The following is a 19,210-nucleotide window of genomic DNA, read 5'->3' as shown; positions in this document are numbered from 1 at the left end:
TATGCTACTGGCAGCCGGTGGATGAAGGCCAGGGATGCTGCTAAACATCCTACAAGACAGAGGACAGCCCCCACAACAAAAAATTATCGGGTCCAACATGTCAACGGTGACGAGGTTGAGAACCCCTCCGGCAAAGCGGGCTCACCTGGGAACCGCAGGTACAATGTTAGACACCCTATAACTAGTTGTTGATTATGACAGCCACGGAAGCTCAGAGGAAAGGGAGGCTATTAGGGTGGCTGCAGCTACACACCTCATTTCGGGACCCCAATTTCCCCTTCTCTAAAATAGGAGTATTGAAGGTTGTGCTTATTCACGACCATGGCTGGGGATGCTTTTGCCCCTTCCTCTCTTAGACATAAAAATCTCTTTCTACTCTCACAGTTTTAAATTAGGAATATTTGGTGGTGTGATCGTGTATGTTTAAAGCCAAACAGAAATTTCCTGTTTCCCAGCACAAAATAAAATTCAAGTTTATAAAAGGGCCTGTAAAATCTCATAATCAAGCCCATTAGCCAAGCAAAATGCTCCACTTTGATTTTGTGGTGTTTAGCTTTCTTTTCTTAGCACCACTTCATTAGTGCGCTTTTAATGGATGTTCTCCAGCCTGCTTCTTGAAATTGCTGAAAAAGAAAACACACGATTTTAAAGCTCAAGATACAAGAGAAATATTCCTTCCCCTTTAAATATGGAGGCTGGGAGACCGCAGAGCGTAGGGAGACACATGGGATCTAGCATGGCCCCACCACCAGGTCTTCCGGGAGCGTCGGAATCCTCAGCTGCATTTTTGCTCACTGGCCTCATTGCTAGTGGGCTCACTAATTTTCAGCTCTTTGCTGCTTCAGCGGACCAGATTTTCTTGATTAATAACAAAAGGTTTTGTTGGGATCAGAGCTGTTTCCCACCATCCCTATGCAAACCCCGGCAACACAAACTGTGTACATTAACATTTCAAGGCACTTCCTATTAAGGATGGCAAGAAAAGCCTCTCTTGATGGGTAAAATCCATTTTGTCCTTTCTTGTGACATCTGTTCTAACTTTTAAAGCAGAAAGGAAGCTAGATAATGCCAGAGAGTCCTTTGATTTACAGTACTTGCCCTTCGGACGCCACCCTGCTCTCTGAAAGCACGTAACCTTTCTTTTCTGGATGTACGCAGGCACCGACGTGAGAATGTGCACATTCCCTTCACACTGGAGAACTTCCGAAGTAACTCTGAACTTGTCTTTCAAACTTTTAATTGTCTTTTTCATGATTTCTTAATTACATTTTCAATTACTTCTAAACCTCACAACACTGAGTCTTTGAAACTCCAATTTTAACAGCACAAAATTTTAATGTTTATTGCTACATATGTTATTGTGTTTCATCTCTAATTCCCCTCAAAGCTAATTTTGCTTTAGTAGAATGAGAAATTGCAGCAAATTTAGTTAGGCAATTGAAATATGTACACAAATACAGAGGAACCCCCGCAAGTGATATAATAAAAAGGAAAAGAAGAGAAGCCCAGCGGAGTCCCAGTCCCCTCCTACCATCTGTGCTGCAAGCTCTGGGGTCCCTTACATTGGTCATCCTGAAACAAAGCTGAAGGCAGATTCCAGCCGGTTTTCCATTCACTATTCATTCAGAGGTCCACCCGCTCCATATGCATTCAGCCAACTGCTGTGTTAAATCAGGGCCTTCTCCCAGAATTGACATGGTAATGAAATCATGGTGTTGCTCAGTGAAAAGACCGCCATAGGTATGCCGCTCTCTGACAAATCCACCCTTTCACTCCATTGAGGCCTGAAAATTATCTCATAACATCACAACATCTGTGCACAGAGGCCTGCCTTTTGGAGCTGGGCATGTTTATTGCTCGGTTGCGCCTCCTGCACTGGCTTTCTCAGGATGGGGCAGGCTGCCACTCACTTGGTCCAGCCACTCCTGGGCATTAGCCTAGCAGCCCCAGGCTTCCCTCCTGCTTTTCCCACAGCCTGCGTGCTCCCAAAGCCTCAGGGCCCAGAAATGCTGACGTCTGGATGCTGCATGCCAGGAATTTTAGTGTGATCATTTTCAGGTGTTAAAGGTGGACTACAGAGCTCAACTAGTTCATGTATGCTTGCTGTCAGAAAACCTTATAATTAGTCCGGCAAAGAAAACCAGACAAAAAGTGTGAGGTTTCTGGGGTAGGAGGAGCTGAAAGCGAGGAGAAGTTAGCTAATGAATTTTGGTCAGACTCTAGCAAATGACATTTGCTCAACTAATAAGTGTATATGAACTTTATTTAACTGGCCTAGGTCAATAAAATGCTTCTACAGGGAGCAGCCAGGTTGGGGGAACATATAGAGAGTTTGCACAATCTGCAAGCTATATGTGTTCTGCCCCGATACAATGATTCCATTTCATTTGATTTGACATTTAAGAGCCCTTTTTGGAAGGAAAATGAATATTTCTATATTTTATTTGCTATAACCTCACTTGACTCTGCACATAGCTGAGAATAAATGTCACATTCATTGCACTGCAAACAGTTATGGGCTATCCCGGAGAGGGGTCACACGGTGTTGGGGGGAGTGTTACTAGCCCCTCCGATGAGTGCTCACAGGGTGTGTCTGTGGCCCATATGGGCTCTGGGTGCCCGGACTTGTTTTACTTTCTTCCCCTGTGTCCACATCTGAGCAAGGATTTGGATAAAATGTTCCTGATTAAATATGAGATGCATTTTTGGCTGATAACGGGGACACACAGAGCATCTCTTTCATTCAGGTGTCCAGGAGGCCCTGCTTCCACTGCAGGGAACAGAGAGACAGGCCAGCATGACCTAGGCTTTTCCAGCGTCCATTCCCATACCACCTGGCCTTGACCACCTTGCTAAAGCTTGAAGGTCAAAACTGAGCCATTTCGATCATTTCCTGGTCACAGGACTAGGAAATGCCTCGCCGGTGGATATTTTCCCTTCAGTTGTCTTTAAAAGGAGTACTCTGCCTGCTGGGGTCACTCCCAGAAATAACGTCTTGCCAGCTCTCTGGGTGTCCTTTAGCCCAGTCAAGTTGACTCATGAAATTAACCATCACATGCTCAGCTAGGCTTCTAAAGCAGTGCTTCACAGACATGCCTACACATCCGATACTGATGGGGTCCCACCCCGGTCTGGGGTGCAGCCTGGACCAAGAGTCAGGGTTCTGGGGTACAGATCTGGTCACTGTACTGTCCGTTCCCAAAGCCCTTCAGAGACTTCCTGCTGTACCACCACCCATGTGCCAACCCCTTCATCAGGGCCCCCACCTCTCTGGGCTCATCTCCCAACACATCTCACCCCTCCCCACTGCCCATCGCCTCTAGGGTCCTTAGGAAAAGGACCCTGTCCTGGGCCCTGAGCTTTTGAGGGCTTCGCTTCAGCCCACATCTGGCTGAGCCCTTCTCAACCCGGCTACAGACTGAATCAATTATGGATTGAATTGTTTTCCCCCAAAATCCATATGTTGAAGTCCTGACCCCCAGAATCTCACGGTATGACCTTATTTGGGGATCAGGCTTTCACAAAGGTAGTAAGTTGAAGTGAGGTCATTAGGGTGGGCCCTATCTAATATGACGAGGAAAGTTGGACACAGACACACATAAAAGGAAGACAATGTGAAGAGACACAGGGAGAAGATGGCCACCTCCAAGCCAAGGACAGGGGTGCTCTGAAAAGCCAATCCTGCCAGACCTGCAGCCTCCAGAACTATGAGGCAAGGGCTTCCTGTTGCTCAAGCCTGGCGGTTTGTGGTGCTTTGTTAAGTGGGTAGTCCTAGCAAAGCCAGGCAGGATCTGTAGGGTCGGCCCACAGGAAGCCCGTGCCCCAACTTCAACACCATGCCCTAGGCACCTGGGAGCCCAGAAATCTCTGCCCAAAGGGCCTGGTCCCATTGCCCAGGCCTGGACAGGTTCCTTCCTGGAAGCGTCCTCCCAGGGGGGCCGCACTCCAAGGACCAGCTCTTGGAGGAGGGTAGGGCAGGAGCTTGGGTTTGAGAGCTGAGAACCTGCAGGCCCCTTGCAGGACCTTTGCCATGGCAGAAAAACCAGCCCCAGAGGCAGGCAGGGGACGACAGGACACACCAGGGACCTCACTGGCCCGGTGCCCTAGGCCCCATGAACACCAGGGGGCCCCCTCCGCCCCACGCTCCCTGGTGGCCGAGTCGTTCCTCCTCATGCCAAGTGAGGAAGGCAGGGAAAGTCACCCCGGCTGCTGCCCCCATCTCGTCCCACGAGAAGGAGCAGCTGTAGGTCTAGAATCGCATCCTCACTCCTCAACTTTCCCATCGCGCTCCTTCTTCAGCTTCACTGCTCAGCCCGACCTGGCTTTCTGCCCCATCGCTGCGCCTTCTGATCCCCAGACCCTCCGACAAGCACCGAGGCTCCGCCCTCCGTCCGAGGCCCTATGAGCACCGCGCGGGAAGTCAGCAGGGTGGGGCGGCTGCCCCTCGGTGCCCAGGGCATGGGAGCCTCAGGCGGGGCCACTACAAAGTGCGACTGGGGCGGAGGCGCCGGGAAGCCACGCGGGCTCCTGTTCCCCGGACTGCACGGCTGGGGCGAGGCTACCGAGTCACCATGACCCCCAGGCCAGCCCAGGCCACGGGTGACTCCTGGGGGCTGCCCCCGGCCCGCTCGCCTGGGGAGGAACCGAGAGGAGCCCCGTGGGCCACGTGCCTGTTCCCAAGCCGCGATCCATGCCAGGCTCCGCGCCCCTGGGCATGGCGACCTCCTGGCCTCAACCCGGAGCGGCCAGCAGGGCCTCCGAGAGGGCAGCTGCCGAGACGGTGGCCGGGACTCTGACATGCGCCCTGCTCTGCCCTTGGCCCCTTCCCCGGGATCCATCCGTGTGCCCGGAGCGCCTGCGAGGCCCCAGTGGAGTCGCGGCCCCAGGAAGCGCGGCCCCTGCGCCTCCGCCCCAGTAAAAGCTGTTGGTTCCTCCCGGCGCAGCCCCTCAGGGGCGCCCAGGTTCCTCCCTGTTCGGGCCACATACTGATTTTAAAAGAAAAAAACACAACCCCCCAACTGTCAAAACAAGGTGTTTATATTTTAGTGAGTCATGTTAATATGTGCTCCAAAATGGTAGGGGCCTCCTCAAATCCTGCTGTCGGAGTGTGTGTTCTCAGTCTTAATTAAGGTTACTGTTAGGTTCTTGGAGACTACAGAGGCGACCAGTTCTTTATCCATCGTGTTTTTGATGTGACTAGCCTAGGACATTTTGACGTTCGGACAAGTGTTGTCTAGTTTTGACACTCTTCAAAGGACCATCTTCAGCCCTCAGTGTAGGTTTCTGATAACTGAAGATTTTGAACAGGAGTTGACCAGGTGAACTGAACCAATGGAAGACTGAAGTCATCTTCTTTTGACTTTTTGGGACATGGTTGATCCTTTGTTTTGTTTTCCAGAATCAAGGAAGCTTTTCTTTTGAGCTGTTTGTAGTTTTTGGCCATTGTGGGGGTGAACCAACCAGTGATCTGTGACTGCAGTTCAGAAGAAACGGATGTGCCACCAAACTCCAAATGGCCATGCAAATGGCGGACGATGGCTTTCTACACTGGGGACCCTAGATAGGCCTCTAAGTTAAAAGCAGTCATCGTCCCTATCCTAACGGCAATTAGATGTACCTCTTCAGAGCAGGGATTGATAGCAGCAATGAGCATGTGGTGTGGCACTACCATCACACCAGCTGCTGCAGGAAGGGTGCGGGGAGGAGGTGGACAGGGCCCCCCACAGCCCACTGCCCTGGGGGTGGCTGCAATGGGGCCGAGCCCAATCCCCTTCAGGAGGGGGAGCAGCGCAGCAGGGGAGCAGCATGGCTGGGCAGAAAGGGGCCCCAGTGCAGAGCTGGGGCTGCACTTCGGGGATCCAGGACAGGAAGTAGAAGTGGCAACCACTTTGGGGACCTGGCCAGTGGCACAGCCACTGTGCCCACACCGCCTAGGGTGCCAGGTTTCTATACTTCAGAAGAAGGCTCTACACAGGCCATCCAGGGCCGGGTCCCTGGGGTCTGCCCTGAGTCAAGATGGCTGCCAAGCTTGCCACTTCCGATGGCCGAGCCCAGGGCCCGAGATCCACTCCATCCCAGGCCATCCTGGAGCACCAGGGCAATGGGGAGAGCTCATGGAGATGTCACCCCTGCCCCGGATGCTGGCTTGGGGCCCAGCAAGGATCAGGAGCCCCCAGCCCAGGCTGCAAGGGGGCACAGCTGGGGCTGCATGCTCCATGGAGCCAGCAGGAGCCAGGAGCAGGCAGCAGCCCCATCCTCACAGGCATGGCTGCAGCTGCCCGAGCCAGGCAGCAGACCTGGGCCTCCCGTGGTCTTGGAGGGCCAGAAGCAGGCAGGAGCCCTGCCCTCCCAGGTGCCACTGCAGCCACCCAAGCCAGCGGCTTCAGCCTCAGGCATCTCTGCACTCTTGGGGACCTGGGAAGGCCCTCCTGCCCTTGCAGGCCCAGAAGTGCCTGCTCCTGCTGCCTGGCTTCTCCCTGCTGTTGATACCTGCTCTGATCTTGGAGCAAAGTCCAGGCCAAGCCGGGGTGCCATGAACAGCAGCAGGAGGCAGACAGATTCCTGGGTAGAAGGAGGCAGGTTCGTGGAAAGACCCCATCTTCAGGCCAAGGGCTGCCAGATCCCTGCACCAGAGTGGAGGAAAGTGGTGCCTTTTTTGACCCTACACATGGCCATGCATGAACCAATCAGCATGTACCTCCTCCCCTCTGAGGTCCATAAAAGCCCCAGGCTCAGCCAGAGCAGGATAGAGGACAAAGAGGATGGAAAGATGACTGGGCACTGGAGGACCAACTGCAGAGACGATCTACCCTCTCTGCTGAGAGCTGGAAAGTCAATGGGGACCTGCCTGCAGAGAGGAACCACCCTCTCCAGGGCCTCCTTTCTGCTGATTGCTGAATACTGGACAAGACTACCTGCCTACAGAGAGGAACTGCCCCCTGCAGCCTCCTCAGAGTTGCTCTAACACCCCTCCACTTGTCCGCATACCTCATTCTTCCTGGATACAGGACAAGAACTTGGGCAAAGGCGCCACCAGCCACAGAGGTTTCTGGCCAGAAAAGCAACACCCTAAAGATCCTGTAACACAGTGAGGGCCCTGCCTTGACTTCAGAGCCACTGCCTCCTAAGTGGCCTAGAAGCTTCTTGGGGACACATTTGCCTCCAGGGGATGAGGCTCCCTGATGCCTGTTCTGGGTCTCTCCAACTTTACACTGCACGCATCCTTCCTTCCATGGAACTTCCTTCCACAAGCTTCCTTCCAGTCACTCATGTCCTGCACAGCGAGGCAGTAGGCCTGTAAGTGGAAACTGGTGCACAGCACCCCTTGTGCACATGTGAGGGGCATTTGCTGGGGGACATGGCCCCATGCAACTCCACGACTCCCCTGTTCCCCATGAAAAACCCAAAATGTGCACCCTTATCTCAGACCTCCCCTTAGGACCCCAAATTCTCTCTGGTGAAACTGTCAGCCGCCTTCCTCTGGAAATCCCCTTTCCAAAGATCCCCTTTGTGGGCTTAGCTGTGGGAAGCATAGCTTTGCCCTTGCTCCCATCCCAGGGGGATCCACATCCCCTGAATCTGGGCTGGCCTGTGGCTGCTATGGCTGCTGCAATTGAGCAAAGTGAGGCAGTGGGATGACGGCAGCCTCCACCTTTGCCATCTTGGAAGACAGGCGCCGCCACATACAGAAATCCAGGGTGGACTGGGGATGATAAAAGTCCACACAGAGAGCCCCCTTTACGGCCTGGCTCCCCAGCAGCAGCCTTGAGGCCCCCAGAGGCCTCTTGGTCTCTAGCAGGTCAGGCTGTCCCAAATTGCTGACCCACACACCAACCCCTGAAGCGGCTGTTATGCCAGGCTGTTACATTTTGGGTGGGGGGTGGGGGCTCTGTCATACAGTAACAGATAACTCAACCATCCTTAGCAGGCCCCCATCATCTCTTGGATTCCAATTTTCCAGTGTTTGTGTTTTGGTTTTTGCTTTCCTCATTTTACGACCTCCCTAAATCATTGCTCACTGCTTCTCTGAAGTCCAGCATATAATACTCAATCTGTGCACTGGAGTCTCAGAATAAAACCCATTTATCTTCCTTAAGCATTCCAGAGCAGTAAAACTAAAAATATTAGCAAGTTACTTTGGCTAGAGTTACCAATAGTCTTCCTATAACATTTAACTTCCTATTTCTTTGACCTCAGTTTAAAGAAAACATATACATATATGTTTATATATAAATGTATATATTTATATGTATATAAATTAAAAATTATAATTTGTACATAATATATATTTATTTTATACATAAAATATATTTTATATGTAACATATAAATTATACATTAGATACATTATATATGTATATATGTGTACATATTATATATGTGTATGAGTGTATAATGTATGTGTGTATATGTGTATAGGTATAACGTGTGTATATATTATATATGCATGTGTGTATATATGTATGAGTGTATAACGTATATATATGTGTATAGGTATAATGTGTGTATATATATACATGTGCATATATGTATGATTGTATAACATGTGTACATGTGTATATATTTATGTGTATATGTATAACATGTGTATATATTATATATGCATGTGTGTATATGAGTGTATGTGTATATATTACATGTGTGTAACATATGCATATATTACATATATGCATGTGTATGAGTATGACGTATGTATATGATGTGTCTATATACTATACGTATAACATGTGCATATATGTATATTATACATGCATGTGTATAACGTGTATATTATTTGTATATATGTGTACATGTACCTGTGTATATATGTGCACGTGTATATATGTATGAGTATAACATGTGTGTATATAACGTGTATATGTATAACGTGTATATATGTGTATATTATCTACATGTGTGTATATATGTATGAGTGTACATGTGTATATTGTGTGTATATATGTGTATGTGTGTATATGTGATTATATGCATGTGTATGAGTGTATAGCATGTGTATTATATATGTGTATATATGTATAACTTGTGTGTATAGATGTATATATTACATATATGCATGTGTATATATGTATATATGTATATTACGTGTGTATATGTGTATATGTATAATGTGTATACATGTGTATATATTATGCATGCATGTGTATATGTGTCTAATGTGTACATTGTGTGTATATAATATATATGTCTAATATGTGTGTGTATATATTATATACGTACACACACACACACAGAGATCACTCTGAAGATCTACTTTTTAGGGAAATGTCACATAATCACCACTTTCCTCCTTTCTGTCAAAATATCTCCCCCATCCAGGCACTGGGTGCCTTGAGATGCCACCCCTCACTCCCCTCGGTGCCCTCCTTCCCTCAGGTCCCAGCCTTTCTTGGTGGCTCCTCCTTCTTGTCCAAGGTGACAGCACAACTCCTTTATCTCCAATCCAGTTCACCCCAGCAGCTGGTCACCAATATTTGTTGAATGAGCTCTACAGGGGGTGGGGAAGAGGAGGTGCCCTCCAAGAACCTCCCCTAGCTCCTTCCCCTGCTCCCCGTCCAGCCACAAGACTTCCTATTTGACCTTGGTTTTCCAAATTTCCTGCAGTCTCAACTGTAACCTTTCCACTCCTCCCTGGCCCCACCACAAGCAGCCAACCAGAGACTGGCAATTGGTGGACCCATGGAAGGGATCCATGAAGGGACCCATGGAAGGTCCAGGAAACACAGGAATAGAGGAGAGGACACGCCTTTGGCCAGTTACTTGTTTCAAACTCATGGTATATTAATACTTAGAAAAATCTTTTAAGCATCCAATAACACTATTTTAATCATTCAATGGATGCCCCTCATGACCAACACACCCACACACACTAAAAGTCATGCGTGGCATAAATAAAGCATGCGGTCTTGAAGAGCTCGCCTTCTGGTGAGGAAGATGGCTGCAGATGAGCTGTGGGGAATGGTACCAAGCTGAGCCACTGGGGCTGGGCAGAGCGGCACACAGATGCAGTGGGAGCATGGGGGGTCCTCAGAGGGGCAATTAGAAAGGCCACTAGCAAAGGGCACATTTGAACAGGCCCTTGGAGGAGGAGATTCGCCAGACAGAGATGGGGCAGAAGGGTCACAGGCAGCAGGACCCAGGGAACCAGAGACAGGAATCCTTTGTGTGGAAAGAGAAAAAGCCTGGAAAGGTGGAATAAGAGCAGGCCGTGTGGGTCCCATTTCCCGGAGGGATTCTCTCCTTTACTTCAGCACCAAACCTGTGCTAAGTGATGCTGACATCAAAGCGCACAGTGGAGCAGCCTCAGGGCCAGGATTAGGGGGATGATTTGAGAGCAGTGAGACCTTGAACGGAGAATTTATGAGGTTTCAAAAAACTCAGTGATCAAGAGAAATCATCTTTCAATGCAATATTTAAGAAATCAAAATTAATGCAAAAATCCATGGCCCACTATTCACAATAGTAAAGACATGGAATCAACCCAGGTGACCATCAGTGGTGGACTGGAAAAAGAAAATGTGGTACATGTACACCATGGAATACTATGCAGCCATAAAAAAATAAAATCATGTCCTTTGCAGCAACATGAGTGCAGCTGGAGGCCTTTATCCTAAGCGAATTAACACAGGAACAGAAACCCAAATACCACATGCTCTTACTTATAAGTGGGAGCTAAACACTGAGTACACATGGACACAAAATGGGAACAGTAAACCCTGGGGATACAAAAAGAGGAGAGGGAGGGAGGACAAGGGTTGAAAAACTACCTGTTGGTTACTATGTTTACTACTTGCGTGCTGGGATCGTTAGAAGCCCAAACCTCAGCATCATGCAATATATCCATGTAACAAACCTGCACATGTACCCTCTGAATCTAAAATTTTTAAATAATTCATGATGAAGAAAATGCCAAATTTTTCAATAAAGGCAGGATCATACATACATAGAAAGAGTAGAGTTGCAGTTACAGTGTAGGGGGAATGGGGAACTGCAGGTCAGAGGGTACTAACAAGTCTAGGGATCCAAGGTACAGCATGAGGACTGTCTCAGTTCATTTGTGTTGCTATAAAGAAATACCTGAGACTGGGTAATTTTTTTTTCCCAGTATATTTGGTTCAGGGTTCTGCAGGCTGGAAGATGGGGCATCTGCATGTGCAGGGCCTCAGGCTGCTTCCCCTCATGGCGGAGGGTGAAGGGAAGCCGGTGTGTGCAGAGACCGCATGGTAAGGGAGGAAGCAAGAGAGCAAGATGGTGCCATGCACGGTGGCTCACGCCTGGAATCCCAGCACTTCGAGAGGCTGAGGCACGTGGATTGCTTGAGCTCAGGAGTTCGAGACCAGCCTGGGTAACATGGTGAGACTCAGTCTCTACAAAAAATACAAAAATTAGCCAGGCATGGTGGCATGTACCTGTAGTCCCAGCTGCTTGGAAGGCTGAGGTGGGAGGATGGCTTCAGCGCGAGAGACAGAGGTTGCAGTGAGCAAGGCTGTGCCACTGCACTCCAGTCTGGCCACAGAGCCAGACCCTGTCTCAAAAATTAAGAAAAAAAAAAGAGAGAGAGAGAGACAGAGCAAGAGGGGAGGTTCCAGGCTCTTCTTCACAAGCAGGTCTTGCAGGAACTAACAGAGCAAGAACCCATTTGTTACTGTAGGACGGCATCAAGCCATTCATGACGGAGCCATTTCCAGGACCCAGGAGCCCTGACACCAGGCTCCACCTGCAACACTGGGGGTCAAATTCAACAGGAAGGTGGTGGTTTCAACACAAGGCTCATTCACTCCCATCTTAGTGTCCAGCAAACTCTTCTGCCTACAAATCTCTTCTACTTTTTGGAAAGTGAAAACATTTTAAACTTAATACTTCAGTTCAGGAGCTGGAAGCTTGTCTTCTCACTGAGTACTACTCAACACCCTTTGTCTCTGTTACCTAAGGGCGAGCCACGTGTGTGGGCCAGGGCTGGGCGCCGACCAGGACAGGCTATGGATACCCGTGCATCCTGCCGGAAGCTCATGCTAGGCCTCTACAATGGCCAAACGGTGCTGGCCAGAATAACCTGGGCTTATCAAAGGAAGGTGTGTGGGGATGAATCTGATAGTTAATGGCATTAATGTACATTTCAAGAAAAAGGGAGGAGGCAACTTGAGTGCTCCCAGGACTTTCTTTAAAGGCGCAGACCAAAACAAGCCAAGTAGCCGCTGGGCAGGTCCCAGCAGTCAGGGCAGCTGGGCCTGGAGCACAGGGCCTCCTGGAGAACCGCCCAACATTGACCTGTGAGCAAGGTGCCCTCTCATTGATCGCTACTGACTCCTTCTTCACTTTTCAAGATAACGATCGTCTGGGATGAAATTTCTTCCTCTCGCATCCTAGCCAAGAAGTAAACTTATTTTCAGAGTTTAAGAAAGATTTTCAAACATCTCCAATTTGAAAAGTTCCAATTTCAAGTAATTTTAAACAAAACTCTCCATGAGCAACTAAATATTTAAAATGTGTATTTCCATAAAAGTGAATCAGCTCAGTTCTGCAGGCTGAAAATACAACAAGGAGGATCCGGGTTGCCGAAAGCAGAGGGCCACCTAGACCGTGTCTGAGAGACGGGGAGAAAGCGGCTGTCTGCCGTGTACCAGAGGCCTCTAGGGACCCCGGCAGCAGCCCTGTGGCAGGCCACACTTGGGAGCTGATTTGTTTCCAGAACCACCAGCTAAGCCACATGAGCCAGGAGGCCAGTTATCCATTCAAAGCCCACAAATGCCTACTGAAGCGGAACTTAGAGGAAAGGTTCAGAGGGAAGGGTTTCTCTCTTCTCTGACCCTGAAAGAGACCCATTGTAGCCTGAGGGGCTGGATGGAAAGATTTAGACAAAAATCACAAAACAGAGAGGACAAAAGGTCACACTCAGTGTCTATGGCATGGTAGAAAGCCTGCTTGCCTCCGAGTCCAGAAAGCTGCACTGGAATCCTGCAACATACCTGCTTATTTCCGAGGTCTATGCTGAGCCTCAGTGTCTTCATCAGGACAAGGTTGGGGCTAGTGGAGTACCCTGACATGCCCTCTCTCACAACTTCTGCACACTGATTCTGGTTCCCTGACTGTTCCTCCTCTTGCCTCCCAACAAGGTACTCTTCACACAGGGATCTTGCTACAGGATGAATCCTGCCTTGTTACCCACCTACTCCAAAATCACCACTGGTCACTCCCTTCGAGAGCTTACCCCATCAGAAGCACCCCTGCCCACAGGGTCAACTCCACACTCCTCAGTCCTTTGGGACGTGGCCTGGCCTGAGGTCCTGGCCTTAATGCTTATCATAGCAGCCAGACCAGATGGGTGCAGCTCTTCAATGCCCCCTGCCTGTTCCTGCCTTGCCCTTTCTCTCTGCTTCAACACCCTACCTAGGCTCAAACTGCCAAGTAAGAGCAACCACCTCCAAAGGCTGTTGTGAGTAAGGAGAGCGTAAGGGAAGCCATCTGATGCATTTACCACAGTCCCTGGCATGGCCAGTATTATCTGCTTACCTGTCATCACTGTTAGAATTATTATTAGAATTGCCCATCATGGCCAGGCATGGTGGCTCACACTTGTTATCCCAGCATTTTGGAAGGCCAAGGCAGACAGATCACTTGAGCCCAAGAATTCAAGACCAGCCTGGGCAACATAGCAAGACCCTGTGTCTACAAAAAAATTTAAAAATTAGATGGGCATGGCAGCACATGCCTGTAGCCCCAGCTATTGGGGAGGCTGAGGCAGGAGGATTGCTTTAGCCCAGAAGGTCAAGGCTGCAGTGAGTCATAATTGCACCACCGCGCTACAGCCTGGGCAACAGAGTGAGACCCAGTCTCAAAAAAAAAAAAAAGAATGAATTGCCCAACACACCTACCATCTCCTAAGACTCGTCTTCCCCAGGAAGTCTTATCCCATCGCCCATACCAGTGCTCCCCAGGTTAGGTTAGGCCTGGGCCCCAGGCTTCCTGGCACCCAAGCTTGCCTCTTATCTTAGGACTTGCCATATTACACTGCAACGTATATATTTGTCATGCCTCACTGACAAATTTATATCTTTTATCTTTGTTTCCCATACTACTATCCTTGTAGTTACCACTGCATTGATGTTCAAATTTAATGAATAAATGAACACATCTATCCCATAGTGGGCACACAGATATTAGTCTACTGTCAAGCCTTTTCTTGAAGATATCTGATGATGATGTTAACTCAGCAGCCTGTTCCCACAGGCTTGGAAGCTCTGATTATCACAATAGTTACTCTTTATCCAACCTGTGTCCTCTCTGCTACAGTCTTCACTCATACCATCTGCCTTCAACCTAAAGCAGAGCCCATGGGTGACTGTCACCACCATCCACACCACCTGGTTGCACTGGCTCTAAGGCTCTCCATCTACCTCAGAACACTGACTGTCTCGCTGCAGCTTGATCCTAACAATTCCCACCAACTTGTTCCGAAATCAGGAGGGTTTGATTTTCTCTACAAATAATGTCTCATGCATACGCTTCAGAAAAGAGGCTGGGGTCTGAATTTCCCAGCCACGGTTCAGCTGAGCCTCTTGGCTTCGTTCGCTTTCAGTCTATTAGGGACAGTGACATGGGCCAAAACTGTTTCAAAACACTCCTGACGAGCACTCCCTTGCCACTTTGCTTTTCTGGGGTGGAATGAGTACTGGAGCAGTTTCGTGCAGAGAAGGACATGAGCAGCCTAATACCTTTTGGAATCTTTGATAACCCCTTGACGATGTTTGTCCGTCACCCCGACCTCTCCCGCAATTAAGTGACTCTATTTCCTTAATCTTTCTCCAAAAGATTAACTCAGCAAGTGGAAAGAAATGTTCACAACATTGGAGAAGGCAAAGAATGGGCTGGTTCCATCTTAAATGGAAGAAGATGCAGCAGGATTTGTGGGTGGGGTTATTTTCTAGGTGAAGGGAGGGGCTAAACATGGAGATTTTCATTTGCATGTAAATTTCAGTGATGCATACTGCTCAGAGAAAACGCTCAACTTCTTGATCAATCATGAACTTGCTCTGAAAACGCTGGTTTTCATTAGGTGATAAATCAGAAATTTCAGGGCATCCTAGGAGCGCTCCCCAGGAACAAACTTCAAGGAGTGACATTCAAACTAATGAAAAAGAAAATGTGTTTCTCCCTCCCTTTTGAAATGGCAGCAATAACACTGAAAATTAAGAACGGCAATGATAGATTTCCAAAAGCAAAGTACCTTTGGGCAATACAACAGCAAAAGATAATCTACAGAAGCTCAGCCATTCCAACAATTCACATGGTACCTTCATGCCTGGCAGGTTGCAATTCTGTCTTGCTTCGGCAAATGAGTCCGTCAGAAGCCAGAAAGAAAAGCTGACTTCTACACCCTGCAGCCTTACAAAGCCAACCAACTAAATCAACAGGGACTAGCTAATGTTTATACTTTTCTCTCCCTGCTTTTTTGGGCACCACAAATTCAAAGCAGCTGTGTGCTTCTCCCCACTCAACCTTTGGCCTATTAGCCAAAGCATATGTAGTCAGCAAACCCAGTGGCTGAGATCTGGCTTTCTCAAGCCCAACTTAAAGGCTTCTAGAGGTTAAAAAAAAAAAAAAAAAAAAAAATTGTGCCAATTAAATAAGTCAATTGAGGCCGGGTGTGATGGCTCATACCTGTCATCCCAGCACTTTGGGAGGCTGAGGTTACAGCTTTGTGAGGTGGGAGGATTGCTTGAGCCTAGGAGTTCAAGATCAGCCTGGACAACATATGAGACACTGTCTCTACAAAAAAGTAGAAAATTAACTGGGTGTGTTGGCACATGCCTGTAGTCCCAACTACTCTGGAGGCTGAAGCAGGAAGATCACTTGAGCCCAGGAGTTCAATGCTGTAGTGAGCTACGATGATGCCACTGCACTCTAGCCTGGTGACACAGCAAGACCCTGACTCTAAAAAGGTAATAAGTCAATCAAAACGTGATGTTAGCCTTCACTCCAGAGAAAGAGGCCTGTTTCTTATGATGTCATGGAAACCTATGAATTGTGTATATGTCTTTACACATTTTCCTTTCATTTATGATGAGAGTGAAATAACTTCATTTATTCATTCAATGAATTTTAACTAGAACTTCTATGTGCTTGTCCCAGCTAGACGCTGGGAAACAATACAGTGAACAAGAGACATCGGGCAGGAGGAGGAAGCAGAAATAGCCACAGGCACTTATCAGATATATCCCCCCGCCCCGAGCTCAGCCCTGAGCATCTTCCTGCCTCAACGGGAATCCACACAGGGCAGGGTAGGAAGATGAAGGAGGAAACAGCTTCTTCTAACTGAAGTGCTCAGCCACAAAAGGCTTTGTATAGTTAAGTCTTAAGTGAGAGAACTTCCAGACCGGGTCATGGGGGCCCCAGGTCTGTGTAAAGGCAATGGCCCTGAGGTGAGACAGCTCTGGTGGGTTGGAGGATGAGCTGAGAGGTCAGGCTGCAGAGGTGAGGGCTGGGCTAGCACTGGAGCGGCTGTCCTCAAGAGCTGGGCAAACCACGGAGAGTGAAAGCCCAGATCTGAGTTTCTGAAAACCTGCTCTAGTGACAGATGAAGACGACGGGACAGGGTTGCGTACGCACTGCTCACCATTCATGATGCAGGGCATGGTGCCAGGCACCGCAAGGAAATGAGGCCGCAGTGAAAACGGCCTCTGTTCAAACCCACGCGGAGGCAGAGGCCGCGGTCAGCCCCTGGGAGACATTGTGCTCTCCAGAGCAGGTCACCTCACCCAGAGTGAACACGCCTTTCCCCGGTGTGCCCATGACACTCTTCATGCCCCAGCTCCCATCCCTGGAAGACCCTGGGAGGTGGCGCCAGGGAAAGGAAAGGGCCTCCTTCCTTGGAGAAACAGAGGAAATTCAAGCAATTCACAGCTATTCACGAATCAGCTACTCTGTGTGCTCACTGTGGGGATGAGAGATAAGAAAGACATCGGATTCAAAGGCATCGCTACAGTGGAGTCAGGGGGAGGTGGCTCCATAGGATGCTCTGACATCGAACAAAATGTAGCAGCAACAGGGTGATGGGCCGCACCTGTGTGAGGGCAGCAAGACGACCTTGGGAAGAGGGGCGTGAAGACCCCAAGGAAATCCCAGGGGCTGAAAGCGGGAAGAGGCGGGTGGGGGGGCGGGGCCCGGAGTATATCGGGGCTGGCAGAGAACAGATGGGACCTGGGAGGGGATGCCCGATGCAGCCTCAGAGGAAGCCTTGGCAGCCTGGGTGAGAAACCTGCCCTCTTCTGCCAACTGCAGGGCTGCCCTGTGGTTCGGCCCAGAACAGTGGCAGAAGCCCCGCTCACTAGAAGGGTGTTCCTCTGGCCTCATTTGTGTGGAATAGACTGGCTATGAGGATACCAAAAGCTCCCGAACGCTCAACTGTGGCCCTGATGGCAGAGCTGACAGCTGCCCCGGTGCCAAAGTGTCTCTTAGGTCCAATTCTACTTACCCGTAACTGCAGGGCCACAAGTCACTCTATAAATGGTGCCCCATAGTGGCCAGGCATCAGGCGTGGCTCATACCTTGTAATCCCAGCACTTTGGGAGGCTAAGGTGGGAGGATCACTTGAGGCCAGGAATTCGAGGCTGCAGTGAGCCATGATCATGACTGCACTCCACCCTGGGCAACACAGCAACATCTCCAAAAAGGTATTTAAATGGTGTCCACAGATAAGTGTTGAGACAACAGGGCACGGTCAGCTCTATTTGCTGTCAGGATGACGTCGCGTTATGTACGCCTGGTTGGAACACGTCAGGGGGAATTCCTCAACGCATCAGATGCGTGTACGGGGCATGGGACCGTCTACCCATGGGACCTTGCTCCCAGGTTCCCTGAGGGGTGCCAGGCTGGGGGCCTCGTCCAGTTCTCTCTCTCAGTGTGGCACAGGCCTCAGTGAGTGGACATGGGGTGCACATTTCCCCTTCAGGAACTGGACAAAAATTGAAGAAGAAAAGGAACCATGTACCCCAAATTCAAAGAAAGCCTCCAATAATTGGAGGTGGGGCCAACCTTGGGGACCCCGCCTGCCCCCACGGTTGAGCAAGGCTCTGAGGACACTGCTCCTGGAGACCAGGGCTGCCCTGGAGGCGGGGGCAGGGCAGAGTGCCACCCTCGTCAGCAGCCTGTGGCCTTGGCCGTCCTGTCATCACTCCAGACCTCTATTTCTCAACCGTAATTTTAAAAACACAGAACACCGTGGCCTGTTTAGGGCTTCTTTTTGGCAATAACATTTAAGTCTGGAACATGACAAGCTCCATGTCCTGGTCTGATAAAACAGCAAGTACCACCCCCAGAATTCTGGGCAACATCCACCCCTCGGGCCCTGGACTTTCACCTGCACCCTGGCTGCTGAGCAGGCCTCTGGCATCATCTCCCAACCCAGTCATGTGTGGCTCCAGGCCTCTGAGCCCAGGCAGGCTTGGCCACCCTCAGCTGAGCCCCCGACGAACACACAGTCCCCTCTTCTTCTGCAGGCCAGCCCCAGCCTCATCCCTGTGGTTGGTTGACATTGGTTTTAAGCTATGGGTGACAAACTCTCTGTCCTCTGAGTGTGCCTTCAGGACACGATGTCACCCTCGTTGAAGTCTGAATGCCCGGGAAAGGCTGCCTGAGGGGTTGGACTGGATCGTCGTCCACCTGCCCATCTGCAGAGCTACCAGGGCTCACCTGCTTGGGCAGGAGCACAGTCCCTGGAGAGCTGGTCATAGCAGACCACGGGCTGTCCCCAGAGGCTTGGATCCCACCGCTCAGGCTGGGGCTGGAGAGTCCACATTGCTGACGGGTTCCCCAGTGGTCTGGACATCCTGGACCACACTCAAAAATCACCACCCTCAAGCATCCGGGAGACAGGTGGTTCTGGCTCCTGGACACTGCTCCACCTGCCATGTCTGGGAATAAAAGCCCCCTGCTCTGGGCCATCAAAGTGGCGCTGTTGAAGGAGATCACAGAAAGTGGCCAGCCCAGCCCAGTACAGGCCAGGCTCCAGGGAAGACACACAGGCAGGGGCATCCAGCCCAGGGGAGCAGGGACGGTTTCAAAGGAAGTGATATCTGAGGCTTCAAGGACAGAGAAGGGTCAGCCAAGCAGTGAAGGGGAGGATAATGGTGTTCCCAGGAGAGGAGCAGGCAGGAGCAAACATCCACCCAGGGCTGTCCCGGGAACAGAAGGTGTGTGTGGCTCCACACAGATGGCTG

This window comes from Pongo pygmaeus, chromosome 12, assembly GCF_028885625.2.
Source record: "Pongo pygmaeus isolate AG05252 chromosome 12, NHGRI_mPonPyg2-v2.0_pri, whole genome shotgun sequence".
In the NCBI taxonomy this organism is placed as follows: Eukaryota; Metazoa; Chordata; class Mammalia; order Primates; family Hominidae; genus Pongo; species Pongo pygmaeus.
This window is presented reverse-complemented; position numbering follows the sequence as displayed.